We start from the raw sequence: 24689 nt of genomic DNA, 5'->3' as shown, positions 1-24689 counted from the left end.
AAAATCTTATCCTATGCATTTTGAATCAGGCGGAGCTCTAGGCTCAACACCGCTCAATCGCCAGTGATTTTTTGTCCTCTTTTTGAGGTTAGGGCCAAACCGTTAGGTCAATGCAGATTGCGTATTCGGATTAAGCGCATCAAACCGCATTGGCATACATGTGTCGTTTTACCAGATTCGTCAATTTATTCCTTCTATTTTTATGGCGGTTTTATCTGTAAAGCTCATACTAAATAATGACAAATGTATGTCCACTATGTCCGGCTATGTGAGTTTTGAGAACTTCTTTGGCTTTATTGTTTTTGTGTAAACCTTCGTAATTCGCACATTTTCTAGTACGAGGCACAAAAATGGATTATTCTACATTCAAAAAGTACCTCGGTCCCACGATATGGGCTCATCCTATATTCACTTAAATAATTAAAAATAAAATAAATTAATCGACGTCGTTCCAAGCGCATCTCCATCATTCACGCGTGCAGCACATTACTTAAGTTGCACGTATGCGTGTTGAAACGAATTTGTTGCATGCCACGCAAATTGTCGTAACACAAATACCACTCCAATACAAATATATGAAATATATAAAAAAACAGTCGAACTGTAGGTTAAAAAAGCTAAGCTGAGGGTGCATTTTTTTGTCAACCCACACAATAACAACAATAACAACCGCACAAGTGATACGCTGTGCACAACTAACAGGACATTTGACATACGTTTTGTTCCATTTTACACTGTCTAACGAATACGCGCACGACATCAATTAAAGCCTCTCCTTTAAATATATATATATTTGTAGGACACGTGACCCACCACCAAAAAAAAAAAAAAGAAATAATAATATAATCAAATAGAAATAATCAAGCAAAAAAAAAAAAAAACAAGCATCAACAAAGGGTGTGCTCGCATTGTCGTGCATGTTGCAAGTCTTTAACTCAGGCCATTTACTCCCTCACGCGTAGTTGATTCAACTATTTTATTCACATACATTGAGAGTACATAAGCGTTAATTATACTCAGTTGAGCAGAGCTCACAGAGTATATTAAGTTAGATTGGATAACGGTTGGTTGTACATATATAAAGGAATCGAGATAGATATAGACTTCCATATATCAAAATAATCAGGATCGAAAAAAAATTTGATTGAGCCATGTCCGTCCGTCCGTCCGTCCGTCCGTCCGTTAACACGATAACTTGAGTAAATTTTGAGGTATCTTGATGAAATTTGGTACGTAGGTTCCTGAGCACTCATCTCAGATCGCTATTTAAAATGAACGATATCGGACTATAACCACGCCCACTTTTTCGATATCGAAAATTTCGAAAAACCGAAAAAGTGCGATAATTCATTACAAAAGACCGATAAAGCGACGAAACTTGGTAGATGAGTTGAACTTATGACGCAAAATAGAAAATTAGTAAAATCTTAGACAATGGGCGTGGCACCGCCCACTTTTAAAAGAAGGTAATTTAAAATTTTGCAAGCTGTAATTTGGCAGTCGTTGAAGATATCATGATGAAATTTGGCAGGAACGTTACCCTTATTACTATATATACGCTTAATAAAAATTAGCAAAATCGGAGAAGGACCACGCCCACTTTTAAAAAAAAATTTTTTTTAAAGTAAAATTTTAACAAAAAATTTAATATCTTTACAGTATATAAGTAAATTATGTCAAGATTCAACTCCAGTAATTATATGGTGCAAAAAAATACAAAAATAAAAGAAAATTTTAAAATGGGCGTGGCTCCGCCCCTTTTCATTTAATTTGTCTAGGATACTTTTAACGCCATAAGTCGAACAAAAATTAACCAATCCTTTTGAAATTTGGTAGGGGCATAGATTTTATGGCGTTAACTGTTTTCTGTGAAAATGGGCGAAATCGGTTGATGTCACGCCCAGTTTTTATACACAGACGTCCGTCTGTCCTTCCGCATGGCCGTTAACACGATAACTTGAGCAAAAATCGATATATCTTTACTAAACTCAGTTCACGTACTTATCTGAACTCACTTTATCTTGGCATGAAAAATGAACGAAATCCGACTATGACCACGCCCACTTTTTCGATATCGAAAATTACGAAAAATGAAAAAAATGCCATAATTCTATACCAAATACGAAAAAAGGGATGAAATATGGTAAGGTAATTGGATTGCTTTATTGACGCGAAATATAACTTTAGAAAAAACTTTATAAAATGGTTGTGACACCTAACATATTAAGTAGAAGAAAATGAAAAAGTTCTGCAGGGCGAAATAAAAAACCCTTAAAATCTTGGCAGGTATTACATATATAAATAAATTAGCGGTATCCAACAGATGATGTTCTGGGTCACCCTGGTCCACATTTTGGTCGATATCTGGAAAACGCCTTCACATATACAGCTACCACCACTCCCTTTTAAAACTCTCATTAATACCTTTAATTTGATACCCATATCGTACAAACTCATTCTAGAGTCAACCCCTGGTCGACATTTATGGCGATATTTCGAAAAGGCGAACACCTATAGAACGAAGGCCCACTCCCTTTTAAAAATACTCATTAACACCTTTCATTTGATATCCATATCGTACAAACAAAGTCTAGAGTCACCCCTTGCCCAGAAAGGCCCACTCCCTCTTAAAATACTAATTAACTCCTTTCGTTTGATACCCATATTGCACAAACGAATTCTAGAGTCACCCCTGGCCCACCTTTATGGCGATATCTCGAAACGGCGTCCACCTATGGAACTAAGGATTACTCCCTTTTAAAATACTCATTAACACCTTTCATTTGATACCCATATTGCACAAGCGAATTCTAGAGTCACCCCTGGTCCACCTTTATGGTGATATCTCGAAAAGGGGTCCACCTATAGAACTAAGCCCCACGCCCTTTTAAAATAATCATTAACACCTTTCGTTTGATACCCATATCATACAAACAAATTCTAAAGTCACCCCTGGTCCACCTTTATGGTGATATCTCGAAAAGGCGAACACCTATAAAACGAAGGCCCACTCCCTTTTAAAAATACTCATTAACACCTTTCATTTGATACCCATATCGTACAAACAAAGTCTAGAGTCACCCCTGGTCCACCTTTATTGCGATACCTCGAAAATGCGTCCACCTATAGAATTAAGGCCCACTCCCTCTTAAAATACTCATTAACTCCTTTCGTTTGATACCCATATTGCACAAACGAATTCTAGAGTCACCCCTTGTCCACCTTTATGGCGATATCTCGAAAAGGGGTCCACCTATAGAACTAAGCCCCACGCCCTTTTAAAATAATCATTAACACCTTTCATTTGATACCCATATCATACAAACAAATTCTAAAGTCACCCCTGGTCCACCTTTATGGTGATATCTCGAAAAGGCGAACACCTATAAAACGAAGGCCCACTCCCTTTTAAAAATACTCATTAACACCTTTCATTTGATACCCATATCGTACAAACAAAGTCTAGAGTCACCCCTGTCCCAGAAAGGCCCACTCCCTCTTAAAATACTAATTAACTCCTTTCGTTTGATACCCATATTGCACAAACGAATTCTAGAGTCACCCCTGGCCCACCTTTATGGCGATATCTCGAAACGGCGTCCACCTATGGAACTAAGGATTACTCCCTTTTAAAATACTCATTAACACCTTTCATTTGATACCCATATTGCACAAGCGAATTCTAGAGTCACCCCTGGTCCACCTTTATGGTGATATCTCGAAAAGGGATCCACCTATAGAACTAAGCCCCACGCCCTTTTAAAATAATCATTAACACCTTTCGTTTGATACCCATATCATACAAACAAATTCTAAAGTCACCCCTGGTCCACCTTTATGGTGATATCTCGAAAAGGCGAACACCTATAAAACGAAGGCCCACTCCCTTTTAAAAATACTCATTAACACCTTTCATTTGATATCCATATCGTACAAACAAAGTCTAGAGTCACCCCTGGCCCAGAAAGGCCCACTCCCTCTTAAAATACTAATTAACTCCTTTCGTTTGATACCCATATTGCACAAACGAATTCTAGAGTCACCCCTGGCCCACCTTTATGGCGATATCTCGAAACGGCGTCCACCTATGGAACTAAGGATTACTCCCTTTTAAAATACTCATTAACACCTTTCATTTGATACCCATATTGCACAAGCGAATTCTAGAGTCACCCCTGGTCCACCTTTATGGTGATATCTCGAAAAGGGGTCCACCTATAGAACTAAGCCCCACGCCCTTTTAAAATAATCATTAACACCTTTCGTTTGATACCCATATCATACAAACAAATTCTAAAGTCACCCCTGGTCCACCTTTATGGTGATATCTCGAAAAGGCGAACACCTAAAAAACGAAGGCCCACTCCCTTTTAAAAATACTCATTAACACCTTTCATTTGATACCCATATCGTACAAACAAAGTCTAGAGTCACCCCTGGTCCACCTTTATTGCGATACCTCGAAAATGCGTCCACCTATAGAATTAAGGCCCACTCCCTCTTAAAATACTCATTAACTCCTTTCGTTTGATACCCATATTGCACAAACGAATTCTAGAGTCACCCCTTGTCCACCTTTATGGCGATATCTCGAAAAGGGGTCCACCTATAGAACTAAGCCCCACGCCCTTTTAAAATAATCATTAACACCTTTCATTTGATACCCATATCATACAAACAAATTCTAAAGTCACCCCTGGTCCACCTTTATGGTGATATCTCGAAAAGGCGAACACCTATAAAACGAAGGCCCACTCCCTTTTAAAAATACTCATTAACACCTTTCATTTCATATCCATATCGTACAAACAAAGTCTAGAGTCACCCCTGGCCCAGAAAGGCCCACTCCCTCTTAAAATACTAATTAACTCCTTTCGTTTGATACCCATATTGCACAAACGATTTCTAGAGTCACCCCTGGCCCACCTTTATGGCGATATCTCGAAACGGCGTCCACCTATGGAACTAAGGATTACTCCCTTTTAAAATACTCATTAACACCTTTCATTTGATACCCATATTGCACAAGCGAATTCTAGAGTCACCCCTGGTCCACCTTTATGGTGATATCTCGAAAAGGGGTCCACCTATAGAACTAAGCCCCACGCCCTTTTAAAATAATCATTAACACCTTTCGTTTGATACCCATATCATACAAACAAATTCTAAAGTCACCCCTGGTCCACCTTTATGGTGATATCTCGAAAAGGCGAACACCTATAAAACGAAGGCCCACTCCCTTTTAAAAATACTCATTAACACCTTTCATTTGATACCCATATCGTACAAACAAAGTCTAGAGTCACCCCTGGTCCACCTTTATTGCGATACCTCGAAAATGCGTCCACCTATAGAATTAAGGCCCACTCCCTCTTAAAATACTCATTAACTCCTTTCGTTTGATACCCATATTGCACAAACGAATTCTAGAGTCACCCCTTGTCCACCTTTATGGCGATATCTCGAAAAGGGGTCCACCTATAGAGCTAAGCCCCACGCCCTTTTAAAATAATCATTAACACCTTTCATTTGATACCCATATCATACAAACAAATTCTAAAGTCACCCCTGGTCCACCTTTATGGCGATATCTCGAAAAGGCGAACACCTATAAAACGAAGGCCCACTCCCTTTTAAAATGCTCATTAACACCTTTCATTTGATACCCATATCGTACAAACGCATTCTAGAGTCAACCCTGATCCACCTTTATGGCTATATCCCTAAATGGCGTCCACCTATAGAACTATGGCCCACTCCCTCATAAAATACTCTTTAATGCCTTTCATTTGATACACATGTCATACAAACACATTCCAGAGTTTCCCTCGGTTCATTTTCCTACATGGTTATTTTCCCTTATGTTGTCACCATACCTCTCAACTGAGTATGTAATGTTCGGTTACACCCGAACTTAACCTTCCTTACTTGTTTTCATTCGGTTGACATTGTAGTATTGATATGTGTGTGGTATTTTTGCTGGTGCAAGTAGCAGGGTGGTCCTTGTAAATCAAATAAGCGACTTCTTTCAGTCTCATCTAACCAGGCGGAAATTCCTAGGTCCAAAATACCACACATAAATTTTAGTCCGATTGGAGACCGCTAAAGGGTGTCACACAGAGGTCAAATTTGAAATTTGCTCTATAGAGACTCGAAAATAAGTAATGTTCTTCTTGATTTTTGATACCCAAAATGGATAATTCTATAGTTGGGGAAATCACATACAACTTTCGGTCTCAATAAGAGACGGTTAAGGGGTGTCGCATAATGAATAAAATCAGTTTTTAATATTGTTAGGAATTGTAGGGATTTCTTGTTATTATGCACCCTCTGCTAATGTTCAAATCGCTGAACTGTCGAATAAATAAGTCCAATATTCAGTATTGCGAAATGGTCTTTATTTAGACTACTTTGGGCATAGTACTTAACAGCTATACTTCATAACTTATAGCGTGTTTAAATCAAACTGATTACTGATTCCTCAGCTTGCGCTGCTTTTATACTCTCGGTTTTCTCGTTCGCCTATTTCCCCTAAGGTGTAGTCGTTTCGCGAAAATGTGCTCGAGGACAGTTGTATCTCATGCTTGGTTAGCCAGCTATATACATGTATGTTTGTAGTTAATGCTTTTCTTCTAGCCATATGTATATGTGTGAGTAACTGCTTCTTCTCTTAGCTGATGACTTCTTATGTGTATGTGAGATATTCTTCTTCGCCTTCTATGTACGTAATTGTTGCTTGTATTAACGTGTACATGTACATAAGAGCGGCTGCTTGCTGTTTTTGTTGTTGTGATTATTTACTAAGAGCATAGTGATGCTAATATTCGCCACAATATTATGGGCCTTCATGGAGTAATCTAAGCTTGAATCCCGGCACAATACGCCTTAACGATTTCCAATCGGTACCAAAAATTTTACTAGCATGCGCTATTGCCAACCATAGTATTATTTATTTTGGATATTAAAAAGCAAAATAATACATTTTAAATTTTTGCAGTCTCCAGAGAGCTATCTAAACTTTCACCCCTGTGCGACACCCTTGAACTGTCTCCAAACGCGGTCAAAATGTATGTTTGATATAGCTGTCTTAGGTTTTACTGTCTGAAGGGATGGAAGTAGAAAAAATCATTATTTAATTCATGAGGACCACCCTAGTGTGCATTGATGCAACTACTTGATGCGTATTCCGGTAATGCAGGTCCTTGCCGCGATGTGACATCGCACATGCTTGGGCGTATGTTGCCTTCGAACTAACGACGATGTCACAATTTGGCGTTACACGCTTTTGACTTCTTATTTACTGGTTTGTTGATTTCATTGTTGTCAATGAACGTTCGGCTATTTTACTTTTATTTAAAATTTATGTGACATTGTTGTTGGTTTACATTTGGTGACACGCGTATGACGTGCTATCGGAAATTAAATCGTTTTGCATGGCCGAACGCCCGCGTTTGATGGTATGTGTGTACGGAAGTTTGCGGGTGGGTGTTGTAAGGGTTGCTTTACCGTTAGCCCATTAATATTATGTAGTAACGGAAACCAAGTTCTCAGAAGAAACATAAATACTCGTACGTACAATCGTTTTGTATTGAGAGTGCACTTAAATTTTCCAAACATCCCATTCAAGCATAGCTCAAGTGACTTTTAAATGGAGCTAATTAGACACGAAATTCGTTGAACCAAACAGTGGTTGTTTGTTTGTCAAGTTCGTGATTTGAAGGGTGGTATGGGTTGAGAATTAATGTGGAATGAGAGTTATATTTTGAGTGGGTTATAAATTTGTAGTTAGGTACACTTTGCAAAAAAATATGAGCAATTCCATGGAGGAGGTAGCGAATTTGTATAAATTGTTGATAATTTATATTTGCTATCCCTGAGCTTTAGTCTTGAATAAAACACAAAAATAAATATAAATATTTGACGGACTCAGCTCGGAGGAGATTTTGTTAGAGCTTTTATTCATCTTGTTCCTTTTAAATTTTTTTCCTACAAAATTGGCGGTAAGCGACAGACTGAGACGTGGTAGAAGTACAAACAAAGTCTTTGTCGAACCACTGCAGAGGGGCGATTGAAACAACTTTTTTCTCAATTTTCGATGTGGTAGGCGGAGCACGCTATCAACACATCATGGCGGTTGCAATAAATAACACTCTTTAATACATAGAACAAAATTTTAATCTGGAAAATTAAATTTTTTAAGATAGAAGCAAACCAATGAGGCGCAAGCTACAAGGCAAATCAAGTAAAGGAAAGTCCAAGTTTTACCCTGGTTTTGGGTCTTCACCGTGGAAATGTTCCTCTGTACTTACAAATATATTGAGCTAGAGCGTGGCGGTAACAATCAATTTCGAAAGAGATTATGTGAACATAGCTCGTATCCGAGAATCATGTCATTTTAAATTCATGGTAAGCGGACTTGGGCGCAACCTACAGCGCCTCATTAAGGAGGCTGTGTCATCGGCAGTTCATTGATATAAAAGCACACATGTCGTAATTTATGTCGATTTAGCCTATATTTTGTGAGAATAACAATCTTGCAGCTTATTTTCTATTGGAAGATAGAGTAGAGGAGATTTTTCGATCAGGTCAAAGTCTTGAGTGCTTCAATCACCACTTACCTGTACAGCTGTATGGCTCGGGATCATGGACGCTGTCGAGAGAAAATAGATGAGCGTTCAATTTTTCTAGAGGAGAGTTCTTCAGAAGATATTTGGTCTGTGAACTCGAAGAAGGTATATTGATGAGCTATAGATCTTTACAGAGACATGAAGATAGTGCTGCGAATAAAATACTATGGGCTTCGCTGGCAGGTCGTGCTCCGACCAATAGAGTATTTTTAGTAATAACCTTGTTTGGAAGCAGAGAAAGAGAGAGACATCCACTGAGTTGGGAGAGGCAGGTGGGGGAAGACGTGAACTTCCTTGTTACAAAATGTCGGAAATTCCCTTAGGCGACGAAGCCTCAGTTAAGAATGTGGATGAATGTTTCCATGTTTAATTCGTTCCTGGTTGGAAAGAACTCAATCTCAAGATTTATGTAGAAGCCAGTTTTACAGCAATATATCCCATTTTAGTCTTTAATTACAGGTAAGTGTTTAGTATAAAGATTTGTGGTCTGTTTTGGTATATATTTCTGTTGCTAGATCGACTAGCGCGGAACCGATTCTCGTCGCACCACCAATTTTTGGGTCTATGGTATTGCGTCACCTTTTACAACGTATATACCTCATCGATGAAATTTTCCCAATTACTGGGGGATGCGAAAGGATGACGAATGTTTAAAAAGGATTTTCAGCTTCCCATTTTTGTTAAGAGGCAGGAGAATATGTTTGTTTTTGTGAGGACACTATGCCCTTACCAAAGCTTTTTCCAATCCCATCCCACACTTTTTGCGAACAACTTTCGTACATTTAATCAGTTTATGGCTATATCGTTTACACTAATCTTATGATTTTCGCAAGGGCGATTAATTGCATGAAACATTTATATTAATAACACGCCCAAATAAACATTAAACAATTGTTGTTGCATTTAATATAAGTATTTGGTTTTGTTATATCAAACATTATTTGGGCAAATAACAATTGTGGGAAAAGCGACAATATTGTAAATGTCAATCAGAATGGCCATCGCCAGGGGCTCGTCTACTCCGATCATACGATAAACACACAAAACATATTTCACGGCGCTTTTAAGGATTTCACACGTTCACAGTATCGACTTGGGTCGGGTTGGCTTTAGTCTTTTTGGGTGGTGGCTATTCAATTCGTAAGTTATTGGCATTTGTGTGACGCAGCGAGCGGGCAAGCGAGCATTCGAGCCAGCCGATCACAGGCATTTCTTATCGTTCGCTCATTTTAAGTATTAAACTATTGTTGCCCTTTTTGCCACTCGCTGGGTAATAAAAGCACTCAAATTGACAAAGGAAGGGACGTAAAAACACACACACACATACAAATGTAAATATTCTAATGTCTAATATTCACTTATAAATAAAAAAATATTTCATCTATTCACCAGAATTTTCGTTTTTTCACACGCATTAAATATTGAAGTAAACTTTTGTGTGTCTGAATGCAGTTTTATTTTGTAATTTGTTGTTGGTTTTTATCGTTCATTCATTTTTTGGGCGAAAAAGTCAATGCATTGCGTTAATTGTTGGTAAATGGTGATTAGTCGTTGTGTATGTTTTTTGGACTTTTAATGCACAACACTCTGGGTGATCGTTGCCCATATGGGATAGCCCTTTAAATAGTGTTCAATAAAATTGTATGTTCGTACCCTGTAGGAAGTTTTGTGTTTCCCGCAGAAGCGCATCTATGACGCGTATTAACTCATGTTTTGTCTCTTTGCGATCATAAAATCAAGTATTTTTACTCAGCATAGGGAGTGGGCCATGCATCTGGCAATCCTCCACGGGAGGAGTTCCTACTGTGCGACTGTCTAGCGCACTGTTAAGCGTGGGGGCTTCTCAAATATATAAACTCCACGAAATCAATAGTGGGACGGAATTCACGTGGAGGAATATTTTAAAGACTCTTCAATTTTCTTATAATATTTTTAATTGGTTAATTTGCAAGCTATGTTATCATATCCTCATTTTACCGCTTATTGCAGTCAAAGTGAACTCGCCACACCAACCAACCAGCCAACGGAACACTGCATAAAATATATCCCGAAAGAAGTCAAGTGACCTGGTTCCGAAAAAGTCTAGAGAGAACTTTAACGAAGTTATACCGAAGTAGTCTCACTTTGATGCTGAAAACTAGCCTGAAATAATTACGAAATTACAATGAGAATGCATTATTAATGGTGTCTATAAAAATCTAAAGTATTCCCATAGTTATCCCAAATTTAATTCCAAAATTATCTTCAAATACTATACGATTTCTTTCGAAATCAGTTCGAGTAATTACTATAAGGGCAATATTTAGCAAATATCGGAGAGAAATATTTTCCTCTGCTATTTACATTCCCCTGTTTTTTGCTTTCCTTCATATAATTTTATTTTCGGTTCTGATTTAGTTTTGGTGTTTGTTATCGCTAATATTGAAAATAATTTATATACATAAATTCTTTTTTCCTTTTTTTGTTTTTTGCGAATGTTTCCATAATTTCCTCTTGTACTATTTTATACAAATCTTCTTCTTTTAACCTAACAGTCACTTTTCAACTCCTGTTTTCGTGATAATTATTCCTAAATTTGGAATTATTGTTTTCGTACATGTATAAACTTCACACAATATGCACAAAGATCGCAATATCAATTTCTGAATTCAACTACTTTGAGCTTAACTTATCAATGCCATAAATAATGTTCGAATCAATTATTAGGATTTTCGTTCTTTGACGTACATTCTTTTCATAATCATTGGTTCTAAACGAGCTCAAGGGCTTAACAATAATTTTTTGTCATTATTATAGTTGTGTTATACGAGTATTTATCTATAACTGAAAATTTTTTTTTTAAATTTGATTAGAAGAAAGAAAATTGTGCAGTCAGCAGTCATAGCGGGTGATATATATACATTTTGAGGGTTGCTAAACCCTAAGTCATCAGTCACCTTTAGGCTAAGTTACGCTTAGCATTCAGCCATCACCGCAGTGGTTTGTTGCTTTAATTTCTAGTTTTGTTCTGTGTTTGCCAACCCATTTTTACAGCGAAAAAATAAACCCAAATCGTCAGTATATCAAATGGTTTTTTAGACTACTATGGTAGTATTATTTCAGAATTGATATAATTCGCGTGCCTAGTTTAGAGCGCTTTAAAATCAAACTGACTTTAGCTTGCGCTGCTTTTGTGCTCTCATTTGTCGCGTTCGCCTACTCCTACCAGTGTGTAGAACTGTCGCGAACAGACTTTTCGATTACTTGCTTAGTTACTTCTCCCATACCTCTGCACGTCATGTTCTTTATTGTCTCCAATGTATATGTGTGTATACGCCTGAGTAATATACGCTGTTTATTGCTGTTTACATGTATGCTTTATATATATTTTGCTTGCCTCGATTTTGTTGCTGTCCAGCATTTATTACTTTCGATATGATGACATACCGAAATTGTTGATATTCGCTACACTTCAAAACGCCATGCTCCCAGCCGCATTCGTATTATATAGATCAGTGATCCCCAAGGTCAAAACAAAAACGAAGAAAGACGAAACAGAATAATAATACGTGTGAAGTGGCGCCAATAATTATTTCACTAAATGAAGACCGCTGATATAGATAAAAGTCAAGAAATTAACTCAAGGGATAGGCTCAAATCGCTTTGCATTTTGCAAATATTCCAAATAGCAATTGACTGTTTTAACAAGTTACGGTCTAAATACTCACGATACCTTTGTCACCAGTTCAAGATTTTCCTGCAGGGTTAATAAAGACTTTACACACATACAATTGCACTTATACATACGTCTGATTACTACATTAACGCACCTCTTTTGTTTACGTAATTATTGCGATTGTTCTACTTGAATGTACTTTTTACCCCGGGTTTTATGGAAATTGTTAATAATATTTCAATTTTTTAAGTTGCTTAGCGAATTACAAGCTTTGTTCGTGTTTTTGTTCGCGGTTATTGAAGAGTGTGTGGGAACCAAAGAGTAAAATTTCACATATGAAAATCAATGATGTGAAAGTTCTTTGAAAACTACGAGTACTAAACAGTGTAGAAAATATAAATCGTATATTTTTTAGTTACAATTTATTTTGAACCAACAAACTTTAGGGTTTAGGTCAATAGTGGAACAGTTTTGCTTTGCATGCGAGAACCAAAAGCGGTATTTTGTCTCAAAAAATGTTTTTCATCATAGAATTTTTGAATTTTCCTTCTCTCTCTTCGTATTTTTCTATGTCTCTTTTCAACAATAAAATTACTGCAGACAATGTTTCTAAACGGGTCGTACCTCGAACTTTTTTTGAAAAGCCTTACGAGTGCATATCTGCTACGAAAAGTTTCTTTGCCACATTTTATCTGCCTTATCAGATGACGCTCAGAGTCGGCTTAGATGTTTTCATAAATTTTTCAAAAAAAGCACACCAGAGAAGCTTGAGTCAAGGTAAATTATTCTTCCATATATCACTGCCGAAACGTAGAATAATAATCGCTAAAAAGAAAAATGGTGCCACGTCCATTCCAAATTTTTATACCCAGCTGTACTTGTACACAGGGTATTATAACTTTGGTTGGATAACGGTTGGTTGTACATGTATAAAGGAATCAAGATTGATATAGACTGTGTATCGAACAAAAATTTGACTAAACCATGTCCATCCGTCCTTCCGTTCGTCTTTTTGTCCGTCTGCCCGTTCGTTAACACGTAAAATTGATCAAATATTTATTTATTTATTTAAGTCTATGAATTTTAATCCTTACGTGCTATAATACAAAGAAAATTTAAAAAGTACTTATGCCTAAAGGTAATCGGTGTACTTAGAGAGCAGAGTTCAAAATATGCATAAATTCAGCCCTTTGTATAAAAAAATGTAGAGCAGCGGAATTACTTAGTGAGTTAAGCTTCTGAATAGTACGCATAAAGGGAGCATTACTTGCGTTAATTGTTCTAAAATAATCGTAATAAAATGGAAAGAAATTTCTGTGAGATCTCTGGGGAACATTAAATCGAATCCTTTCCAGCAAATATGTGCAATCAATGTAGCCATTAATAATATTATATGTGAATGAAAAGAACAGTATAGATCTACGATTTTTCAAAGACTTGAGGCTTAAAAGTATAAGACGTGCAGAGTAGGCATGAATCGGCTCCCAAACGTTTAAGGACCGATGAGCATTTAAGGAAAACTTTTTGAATTCTCTCAATTCTACTAATGGCCGTTTGGTTGGCTGGCCTCCAAATGAAAACAGCATATTCAAGATGAGATCTAACGTATGATGTGTAGAGCAGCTTAAAGGTATAGGGCGCTGAGAATTTGGGATATCTTAAACAAATTCGTATAAGGGCTTATCTGAACCTAGAATATATTGGTTTGGAAATGGGCGAAATCGTCCGATAACCACGCCCGCTTTTTCGATATCGAAAATTTAGGAAAATGGAAAAAAAGAGATAATTCAAAATCAAATAGCGCCAAGCTACTGAAATTTGGTAGGTGTATTCCAAAAACTTTTGAGAAATAGGCGTAGCACACCCCATATTTAGAAGAAGAAAATTTGGAAGTTTAACAAGTCGTAAATCGAAAGCCGTCAAAAATGTTACATTGAAATTCGGCAGAGACACTATCATTACCAAACTATATAGACTGAGTGAAGATAGTCGAAATCGGTTAAGAACCACGCCCACTTTTCCTCAAGGTCTAACCTTAACAAAGTTTGCAATAACTCTATGTTTTTTAACTTCATTTGATTGATATTCTACCTCGGTAGTGGTATTGTTGAGCTAAGAACAAAACTTAAACAACTTTTGAAAATGGGCGTAACCCGCCACTTTTTGTAACTTTTTCTAAAATACTATTAATACCTTAAGTGGAACAAAAATCTCCCAATCTGATGACAGCATAGCTGAATTAAAGAAAAAGGACATATACATCAAATACATCAACAAGTATGTAGATGATTTATTCGCAATAATTAAATCTAAAGACGCGGCATAAATATTAAACACATTAAATTCTCATCTCACGAGTATATAATTCACGATTGAAATGGAAAAGACAATAAATTAGCCTTCCTAGATGTAGAAGCAAATAGAAAAAATAAAAATTTACTAATGAATTGGTACGCAAAATCCGTTGCCTCGGGACGATTAATAAATTACCACTCAAACCATCCATGGAAACAAAAATCAACACAACAACGAATTTAATAAGAAAAGTAATATTACTTAGCAATGAAGATTTCTGGACGGATAATATTAAAAAGATAAAGGAAATTCTATATAACAATAGCTATCCAAGTTCTCTTACGGATATACTAATCCAAAATACTGTAAACAGAGTTCACCAAAAAAATAACAACACACAACAAGATAATACGAACAAGAAATATATCGGCGTAACTTACATCCCGGGCCTTACAGATAATGAAATATTACATAAAACAATAAATAGCAAAAACATTAATTACGCGCATAAACCAAACAACACGGTCAAAAAAATTTTCACTAGAACAAAAGACCCAATTAAAAAAGAACAACAAACCGATGTTTTTTACGAAATAACTTGCAATGGTAACGAAAATGATAAATGTAACAAATGTTACATCGGTACAACAAAACGGCAACTAGGTATAAGAATTAATGAACATAAGAAAGATGCAGAAAACAAAAAAACGTCGACCGGGCTAGCACAACACCTAACAAAGAGCAATCACGTAGCGGATTTCTCAAATGTTAAAATTTTAGACATTGAACGGAGAGAGAAAACGAGGCTGACGCTGGAAAGTATACGCATTCAACAACAATTACAAAACGCGATGAACTTCAAAGAAGATTTTGACAATATAAGCAGCGTCTACTCAGCTGTTGTACAGAGAAGTGTTTAATGATGTGTCAGTTTCATGTTTATTGTTAGATAATCTAATGTATAATGTTTAGTGTATTTAATTTTTTATATTTAACATTAAATAGATCGCCAAAGAAGAAGACTTAAGGTAAACGTCGAAAAGCGTCTGGAACAACAAATATACCCTGTTTCATTTGTGGCCAATGCTCATTTTAGCAAACCAAATCTCCCAATCCGATCAAAATTTTGCATAAAAATTTTTTGATTTTGATATAAGGAAGTCTATATCTCTCTCGATTCCTTTATACCTGTACAACCAACCGCTAACCAGTCGAAGTTACAAGTACAGCTGGGTAAAAATAGTGGTTGTAATATTTACACGCCTACTAAAAATATTTATAAATATTTTGCCAAAAACTTGCCAACTCACTCAGACTTTTCTAACCAGACGCGCTCCTATCGCAAGTTTAACACCTCAGTTATGGCTTATCTCTTAACTGAGATCACTTTACAACATATTACTTATGTTTATCTATGGCTGCAATTGCTGATCAAACATTTTTGAATTGCTTATTTATTATTCGCAAAGTTTATCTATAAAATGTGCCTTTTTTTATTGCTGCGTACTTAAATGAAATATGAAATTCAACATAAACGTTTGTATTATTATCATTTACGAGTTTACGAGCGTGATATTACGTGATATCTTGCGCATTACGGCAATAAATAATAATAATAATCCTGTTTTGATACGGAAAAGAGGAAAATTATAAAATTTTTTTTTTTTTGTTTGGTGCCCCAAACATATTTTGACTTTTAGCGCAAAACTCCATTGCAGGCGCACAAATAAATACTAAAATATCAAATATTCAATATAAAATGCCTTAACTGACATGCACTCCACACACACACATACTCATAGTTTTGCTTTGTAACATTTGTTTAAATCATTTATATACCAATTATGAATTTACTTAGTAAAAGTTAGCATAAATAGATTTACTGCAAGTTGCATGCAACAAATGTGCCAAATTTTAGTTTTGCAAAGTGCCATATGTGCACTTATATGTGTGTCGGTTTGTATGTATAGTTTTTGTTGTTTATGCGGGGGAGATACGCGCGTCGCCACCAAGCAGCCAATCAGCCAGTTAGTCTAGGGTCTAACAGGTTAGCAGGTTTCAAAAAGTTTAGACTGTTCAACTTTTTATAGTTAATACGCTCGTGTACTCATGTATGTGTGGTGCAGTGGTGGTGCACATGTGCTACACATATGAATGTGTTTAAGTAGAGCCAACACTTGTGATGCAGTTACTCAGCTTGCTCATATTTTATGAATGGCCATGCAAACTGACTCGCGCAATTTTAGATTATTTATTTGATGGCCATTAATGCTTGCGGCTTGTCTATGGTCAATTTTGTTATACTATTTAACTGTCCAAATAAATATTAAAGTTTAATTTAAGTAAGTGGCAAGAAACTGCTGAGTTATTCACTAGCGTTAAGATATTTGGCGGATTTTAAGTTTCGAAGTGCTTTTCGTTTATTTATTTGTCTGTCATTCGGTCAATATTTACCTGGGTTGGGGTAGGTAAGGTTTGAACGTGGATTTCCCTAATGAGGTGCAGTATACTTGGAAATTACTTTCAGTATTTTTTAAAGACATAGTTCCGGACAAGATAAATACCGACATCGGCTTGGTCCACTTAACGACAACACCTCGTCTTCTCCATGCAGTTGCTATATAAGGGACTATTGTAGCCAATCGCAAAGACACCCATTGAGCAACAACCAAAAAAAACACTTCCTCTAATCATCAGAAAAATATGGCCTAAGTGAACCTTGAGCTAAGCCGAGCACTTGTCTTGAAGAGTTGACCAGAGCTATGTCAGCCGCTTTCAGATCGGGTGAATACCATCATCGAAAACACTCTCTTAAAATTTCGGGTAGTGTCTTTATCGGAGAAGAAGTGACGTTTTGCGTAACCAATGCAAATTCTTCTCCGTCTTAAATCACCCTAATTTCGAACATCTTGCTTAGGTCAGTTTAGGCTCAATTTTTCTGACTGAGCTGGTGGTGCTTTCCAAAGTTATTTTGCACATCCGTATACGTTTTGGGGGCAGCCAATCCCAAAGAAAGCGGCATATATGCAGCTCCTTTTGGTGTTGTTGACGGCGGTCTTAAACTTTTGTTTTGTGAATTTTATGTGTAGCTCTTCTTCCGGACTTGTACCTTTAGCTTATCGCGCTCCCAATTTACTGCCTACCCCTTTAAAGTCACGATAGCATTCACACATTCCTATGTAGCATTCGTCCTCTCTACAGACTTGAACGCGAATATTTTCGTTGTCTCATATCTTCATTATTACTCCTCTTTTCAAATTAGTTTTTAACTAAATAATAGAGAAACAAAATATTTTTCGAAATGACATACATATTCAAAAGTAATATAAAACTGTAATTTCTCAAGCTCATACTCAACGTGTGCGCACGCAATGCGATCGCCTGTTAGAATCGGACTGTCGCATGAAGTCAACTGACAGCAGTTTATGAGCATGCCAAAGAGGTCAGACGGAATAGTATGCTTTGAGTAGATTTCAGGACCCACCACAGCTCAACTTCCACGTTCACACATAGGTGTATGGGCAACTCTGGGCATCATCCTTTTTCTTTTGGTTGCAATGCGTCATTCTGCATCGTACCAAGGAGTTTTTCGTGATGATTAGTAAACAATTTCAACCGCGCTGATACAAAGTGCTGTTTCTGCGTTCCATCTGGCTGACTTGTAAAGTGTAAGTGTGAGAGCCAAGCTTGTTGCGAGATTGCGTCGTGGCTGAACTTTATTTTATAAGGGTATCATGGCGAGGCATTGCTTGCATGTGTGCTCCAGGGAGTGTATTCATTAAGTGTGAGTTTTAAAATGTACGCTTTGTTTTTTTTTTTTGAAAAAAGAGTGGATATTTCAATACGCTCACTGAATTCAGCCCCAGATCCCGCAAAAGGTGGCTGTCTTCCCAACTTTACCCTGTTTGCGAATATTGGCCATGCGTTCGTTCACATTTATGAACGATCGTGCCGGTAAAAACTCACTCCCACATCGAATTAAAAACCGAAACTGTGCTTATTTGCATATTCACTCCAGTTTTAATTGTCTTATTTCCACGCTTCATCCAAGGTGTAATGTCAGCTTTTACCCTAACGAGTACATAAAGCGGCTGGAAACTCCATGTGGAAATGTAAGCTTTACATCTTCATCAAAAAGGTGTCTCCAAGATCCAATATTTTTTTAATGATTTTCAGTGGAGTTGAGTTGAGATACAGGGGGTAATTAAGCGCAATATAGCTTCAAAGCTTTTGCCAACCTCAGCTACTCTAAGGGATTAGTCTGACAAGTATGAATGGATGAGTAACAAATCGGATCTTTAAGTGGAAATCGGCTATCAACAACAAATAACACCGGCAAAACTTCCCAAAACCAACAGGGAGTGTCTTTATCGTTAGAAATACAACGATGCAAGTTGGTATACTGAGCCGCTTAATCTCAGACAGACGTCAACTTGAACCGCCTCGTATCATGTTCAGACGCTGCCGGTATCCTAGCTAGCCCTTAAACTCATTATATCAGAGTTGCTTTGCTAGCTTGTAGCCTTCTCAAATTAGCTCATCACTAAAGGAATGCTCAGTGGCAATCTAGAAAATACTTAGATAAGTTAAAGATGCTACTGTATAGTCTTACAACCCTGCTATCCAGATCCTAAAAAATTTTATTATATCACTTCTTTCAGACCCAAACTACGTAATTGTACTAAGTTTACTATTAAATAATACACACTGATTGCGAAATCATCCTACCCTCTACAATCACCGCACCCAATATAAGTTTTTGTCTTTTATTTTCACATGCGTTTTGGGCTAACAGGTTGTTCGAGCCGAGTCCTATTGACCAACTTCATATGCATTTGAATATGTTTTAAGTGTTGTTGTTATTGCTTTTATCTGCACTGAATCATTGCCACACCGACGCAAATGGTCAGTAGTGCCTGGTGGCAACAAAAGACTTGATGTGATTTTTGTTATTGTTGCTTTGAACGGTTGTCGGGTGGTGCGCGGTGTTGGCGATAATGGCGCTCGTTGACCACTAGCCGCCATTCATATATCAAAACAAACGATTGCCTGGCTAACAGGTAGACTGGCAGACACAGATTGTCAGCCACTAGCTAGACAAAGCAAAAACACAAACAAAAACTAAATATGTTGCATGCTGCACAGAGCAAACTCGTTAGCTGAGTAAAATTTGTTGTGATTTTCCCAATTGCTTTACAGTTGGTATTTGATAGCGGGTGGTGGCGTGCACTTTACATAAAATTCATACATATTTACGTATTATTGGTTTTGCATGGACATATATACATACACACATTCATATTACTTATGCAAATGTGTATAGTATTGGGACTCTCAGTCGCTAAATATTTATGTTAGAGTTGTCGTATTGCAGCCATAAATGCCGGAAAGCTTGTTGGTATTTGCTAATCAGCAAATCATTGCCACGCTGAATAGCTGAAATTTTCAAATTAACATAGTCACAAAATACTTTTATTAGCCTAAGTACATATGTATCTTTAATGGACGAAATTTCGTTTTCATATATGTATGAATGTATATTGTATTTAAAAAATGTATTTAAAAAACAAGGAAGGCTAAGTTCGGGTGTAACCCAACATTACATACTCAGCTGCCAAATTACAGCTTGCAAAACTTTTCAATTACCTTCTTTTAAAAGTGGGCGGTGCCACGCCCATTGTCCAAAATTTTACTAATTTTCTATTCTGCGTCATAAAGCCAACCCACCAACCAAGTTTCATCGCTTTACCCGTCTTTGGTAATTAATTATCGCACTTTTTCAGTTTTTCGAAATTTTCGATATCGAAAAAGTGGGCGTGGTTATAGTCCGATTCCGTTCATTTTAAATAACGATCTGGGATGGGCGCCCAGGAACTTACATACCAAATTTCATTAAGATACCTCAAAATTTACTCAAGTTATCGTGTTTACGGACAGACGGACGGACGGACATGCCTAATGAATTTCTTTTTTCGCCCAGATCATTTTGATATATAGAAGTCTATATCTATCTCGATTAGTTTATGCTGTTACGGGGTACCGTTATGTGAACAAAATTAATATATTCTGTGAGCTCTGCTCAGCTGAGTATAATTATGTAATTTGCTTAAACAGGTGTGAACAGCGGCAAGGATTGGAAATCTTCAGCTTATATTTGGACTAACAGTCATAATCTACACGGGGAATATCCTGTTTATATAGTAAGCCAGGCTCTGGTTACCCCAATTTTCTTTCATCCTCTGCACCCTTCCTCGTCCACCAACCTTTTTAACTCTGCCGGGGGGGGGGGGGGGGGGGGGGGGGTGCACGTTATGGGCCAAGTAGCAGGATGCGAGAATAAAAGGTGGTTCCCGTTTCCCACTACGATGACAACCGATACGTCTTCAGTGCTAAAGTTGGACAGCTTTCGCGAGTTTAGATGTTTCGGAAACCTTTCCTCCAACTGAGAGCCATCACTCCTCTATCCTGTGCCACTTTAAAGCAACCTTCCTCAAGAGGTGCTCACTCGACGCCACTTTACTGTGTTGGAGATTTATCTGTAAGACTCACAGCGCCATTAAGCTGCTTGTCTCTACCTGAATTCTCCGCATATGCGCTCTTGATTTTTAGCTCTGATTACAGGTTTCGTAGGTCCGCTTCTTCCTCTTTTGATCGTAGCGCATTATGGTTATTTTAAGAATCGCAAGCCTTTTCTTTCAAAGGGGCATATAAACACTGCCAGCGCTCCAGTACATTCTCCCCAGCTGCACCAAATACTCCAAGCATTACTAACTTGGAGAATGTGGTGCTGGTCGCCCCTGCGGGTCCAGATATACGAAGTATATTCCAAACCGCCGTTGGTATATTTGGGGTTTGACGTTGTTTAACATATCTAGAGTGTCCTCCGGATTCACCATCCGTGGTTTCCAAACCTTTGGCCTTTGGTATCGTTTGGATCAGTACTCCATCCAGCACCTTCAATATTGTGCCTTCTCGTATTTGCAGATTTGATGCAACTCTTTGCAGGCATTCTGAAGTCGCATAATTGGAGCTGGTCATCAGCTTAATCCCATTGTACCATCCAGCTGCTTCGAAGGTTGGTAGCAGTTTATTTGGTTTATTATACATCATTTTGATAAAAATAATCATTAGCTCCCCTTCTACGGATTTTCACCTTTCGGTGCACATCCGCCCATCCATACTAAGGCTATTTCTTTTGTCGGGCTGGCAGACGCCCTTTACCGAGTGCTCTGAATTCACACTAACAAACCCTACCCGCCAAAATCATCGCTGAAAGTGACTACTTCTTCCCCCGGTGTCAGTGGGCAAATATTAAATGTGGGAATAAAAAACCTTCCGCTACAACATTACTTCCCGAGTTGGCCCGGTACCAAAAAGGATCCGGTCAAATACCGTCGAGAATACCGTATGGCTGCACATCATCTAAAATTCAAAGAAGCAAAACAGCGTATATAGGACTTTAAACCGCTCAGGCCCATATTCGGGCGCTATGGAATTCGCTAAGCCCTCACACCAAGGACAAAGTACCTGTTTTTGTGAGGGCACTGCAAAGAGAAATCGGATACAAAAATTGTTTTATTTTACGTCTAGTCGTCGTGTGGAGATTCTTTTGTGTTTGTACTGGCCTCAAGAATGGATGGTCATGGCCTTTTTCCCGAAATGGTTATAAGGTCAAACAAAAATTTCATAAATGGCCATTACGTCAAATTTAAAAAGGTCATAAAGCCAATTGACCTTTTGGCCATTTTAAGTTGCCATAAATACAGCTGAACTTTGGCCATTTAAAGTGATCATACGGCCAATAGATCTTATGACCGTTGACCTTATGTCATCCAACCAAAACATTAAACAACTATATCAGCAATTGATAGGATGAAGTTTATTCTGTGTTATGAGATTGTTGTTGTTCATTGTTGCAGACACAAAAACACTCTCCGTAGGTTAGGGAAATGTTGTGGATGTGGATATTCCTTTGCCGGATACGGAAAGCTCTGTAGATTTCAGTCACCGCTTAAGATGGACAGGTCTACCACGCCTTTGCCTTCTGCATGTTTTTTTTACACGTAGTCGCAAATCTGCATTATGGTTAAGACAGTTGAAATATGCTTTTTATGCAGATGTGAGTGCCTTGAGTTCTTCTATTCTTTTAAGCTGTCGATTGGTGGGGTTGGTTACAGCTTAGGCAATACGACCTCCCAAGCTCCTTTTTGTACTTTTTACAATTATTTTTTGTTATTGCACGCAAATTTCAATTTATACTTGCTTTGCATTAGTTTTTCTTCGGCGGCATTAAATATTTCCCATCAAAATATTATGTTTTTCTAAGTTTATGTATTTTCAGTTTTAACAAAACTTTTGTTCTTGGTGCATTTAAACTGTTTTTATTTGTGATCAAAAATGCATATAAACATTGTGTTGCAAGTGGCACGTTTAACTTTATTACGCTACGAACACACCCGCATTGCGGCAGCAGACAGCGGCGCGCCTGCGCAACCAGCTGACTTTGTAGCTGCTACAAAAAACTTTATGTGCGCCAACTTAAAAACTTGATTAGCCGATTTTGGTTGAACAAAATAGACAAAACCTATAAAAAACTAAATTCAACTAAAACGAAAAATGCATGCAAAAACAACCATAAAACTGCAATCAACTAAACCCAAAAACGTCAAAAGAAACATTGTATGACAACAACAACAAAAGCATATACACGGAAAATATAGATTTTGGTAACTGACTTTTAGACTTTTAGTGCTTGCGTTTAACTAGTACTGGGCGAAAAAATTGAATTCTACATCGCAGCGCAAATGTGTGCGTGCTTTCAGCTGTCGCTTTGGTGACAGTGCCACATTGCTGCAAACACATACACTCATACTTACGTGTTCGTAATCTAGTTGTGAATTAAAAAATATGGGATGACATGTGGGCTGGGCAGACGACAGGACTGCCGGCTGCTGGGTGATCAACGGACTTACCCACCAACCGGCAGCTGTGCGTACTAGCAAACCAAACTTGCCTACTTGCGGTTGCTACTGCTGGGTGAACTAAGCGTTTAGTGCGCATGCGCAATGACAAAGCTAAAGCTGCGCGCGCAACCATCGCGTTTACAAATGTAAAGTGCGATAAGTGGCAGCAATAATATTTTGAATGGCCCAAAACCAAGTTGTAAAAGAAAAGTATTAATGCATTCAATATTTATAATTTTATTTTTCAGTTCTATTTTTTCTTCATTTTCGTTACAGCTTAAAAACAAATTTCGCAATATTCATGCGCGCGCATATGGCATGTGGTGAGCGGGGGGCGAATGCAAGCGGCTTAGTTTTCAATGACAGTTGACCTCAGCGCGCATAGCGGGTGAGCTTTCACATTTTGCATGGTTGTTGCTATATTTTTGTATTTGTTGCTACTATTGTTATGTTTAATGACAATATTTTCCACTGTCCAACCATGCCAGTTGGTAGGTGGCCCAGTCGTTGGTTTTTGTTGACTAAAATACCAATCGATTATCCATCAAGTGTACGGAAATTGTGAGCGCACTTAAATTTGCGTTCGTTTTATGAGCATTCAGGGATATATGCCTGTGCATGAGTAATTTCATATCAAATTGACCAATGGTTAGAGTTTAACTCTTTATTATATTGTGCTTACAACTTTTCCTTAAGTACAAAACAGTTTTCTAATGCCCCTTAGAATCGTAAAGTTCTGTGAATACGAATTGTTAACGAGGTTGCGACTCAGGAAGTAGTTCAATTGACTTTCGAGTTCCAGGAGGTGGGTTGTCTCTACTGAACTGAGAGAAGGAGAGATATTGATGTATATTGGAACAACTCATTCATCACATCTTCCCGAATTTGCTTTGGATAAAGGCAGGTTTCCTTGTGATGTCATCCTCAGGGAAATTTTTTAATCAGCTGTCGTCTTGAGTTTATAATATATACAGACATTTTCAAAATGTGTTATAGTATGAGCCGTTATGACAGAATTTAACGGTACCTGCAATATGATGCATTTTGTGTGTGTATATGAAATTGAGATGGTTTTACTGTCCAGTGGCTTGTGCTGCAAATTCAGGCAGGTAGAACACTGTATTTATAAACTTTGAAGGCTTCTTGTGT

The sequence above is a fragment of the Eurosta solidaginis genome, chromosome 2 (assembly GCF_040869045.1).
Source record: "Eurosta solidaginis isolate ZX-2024a chromosome 2, ASM4086904v1, whole genome shotgun sequence".
NCBI classification, from domain to species: domain Eukaryota; kingdom Metazoa; phylum Arthropoda; class Insecta; order Diptera; family Tephritidae; genus Eurosta; species Eurosta solidaginis.
This window is presented reverse-complemented; position numbering follows the sequence as displayed.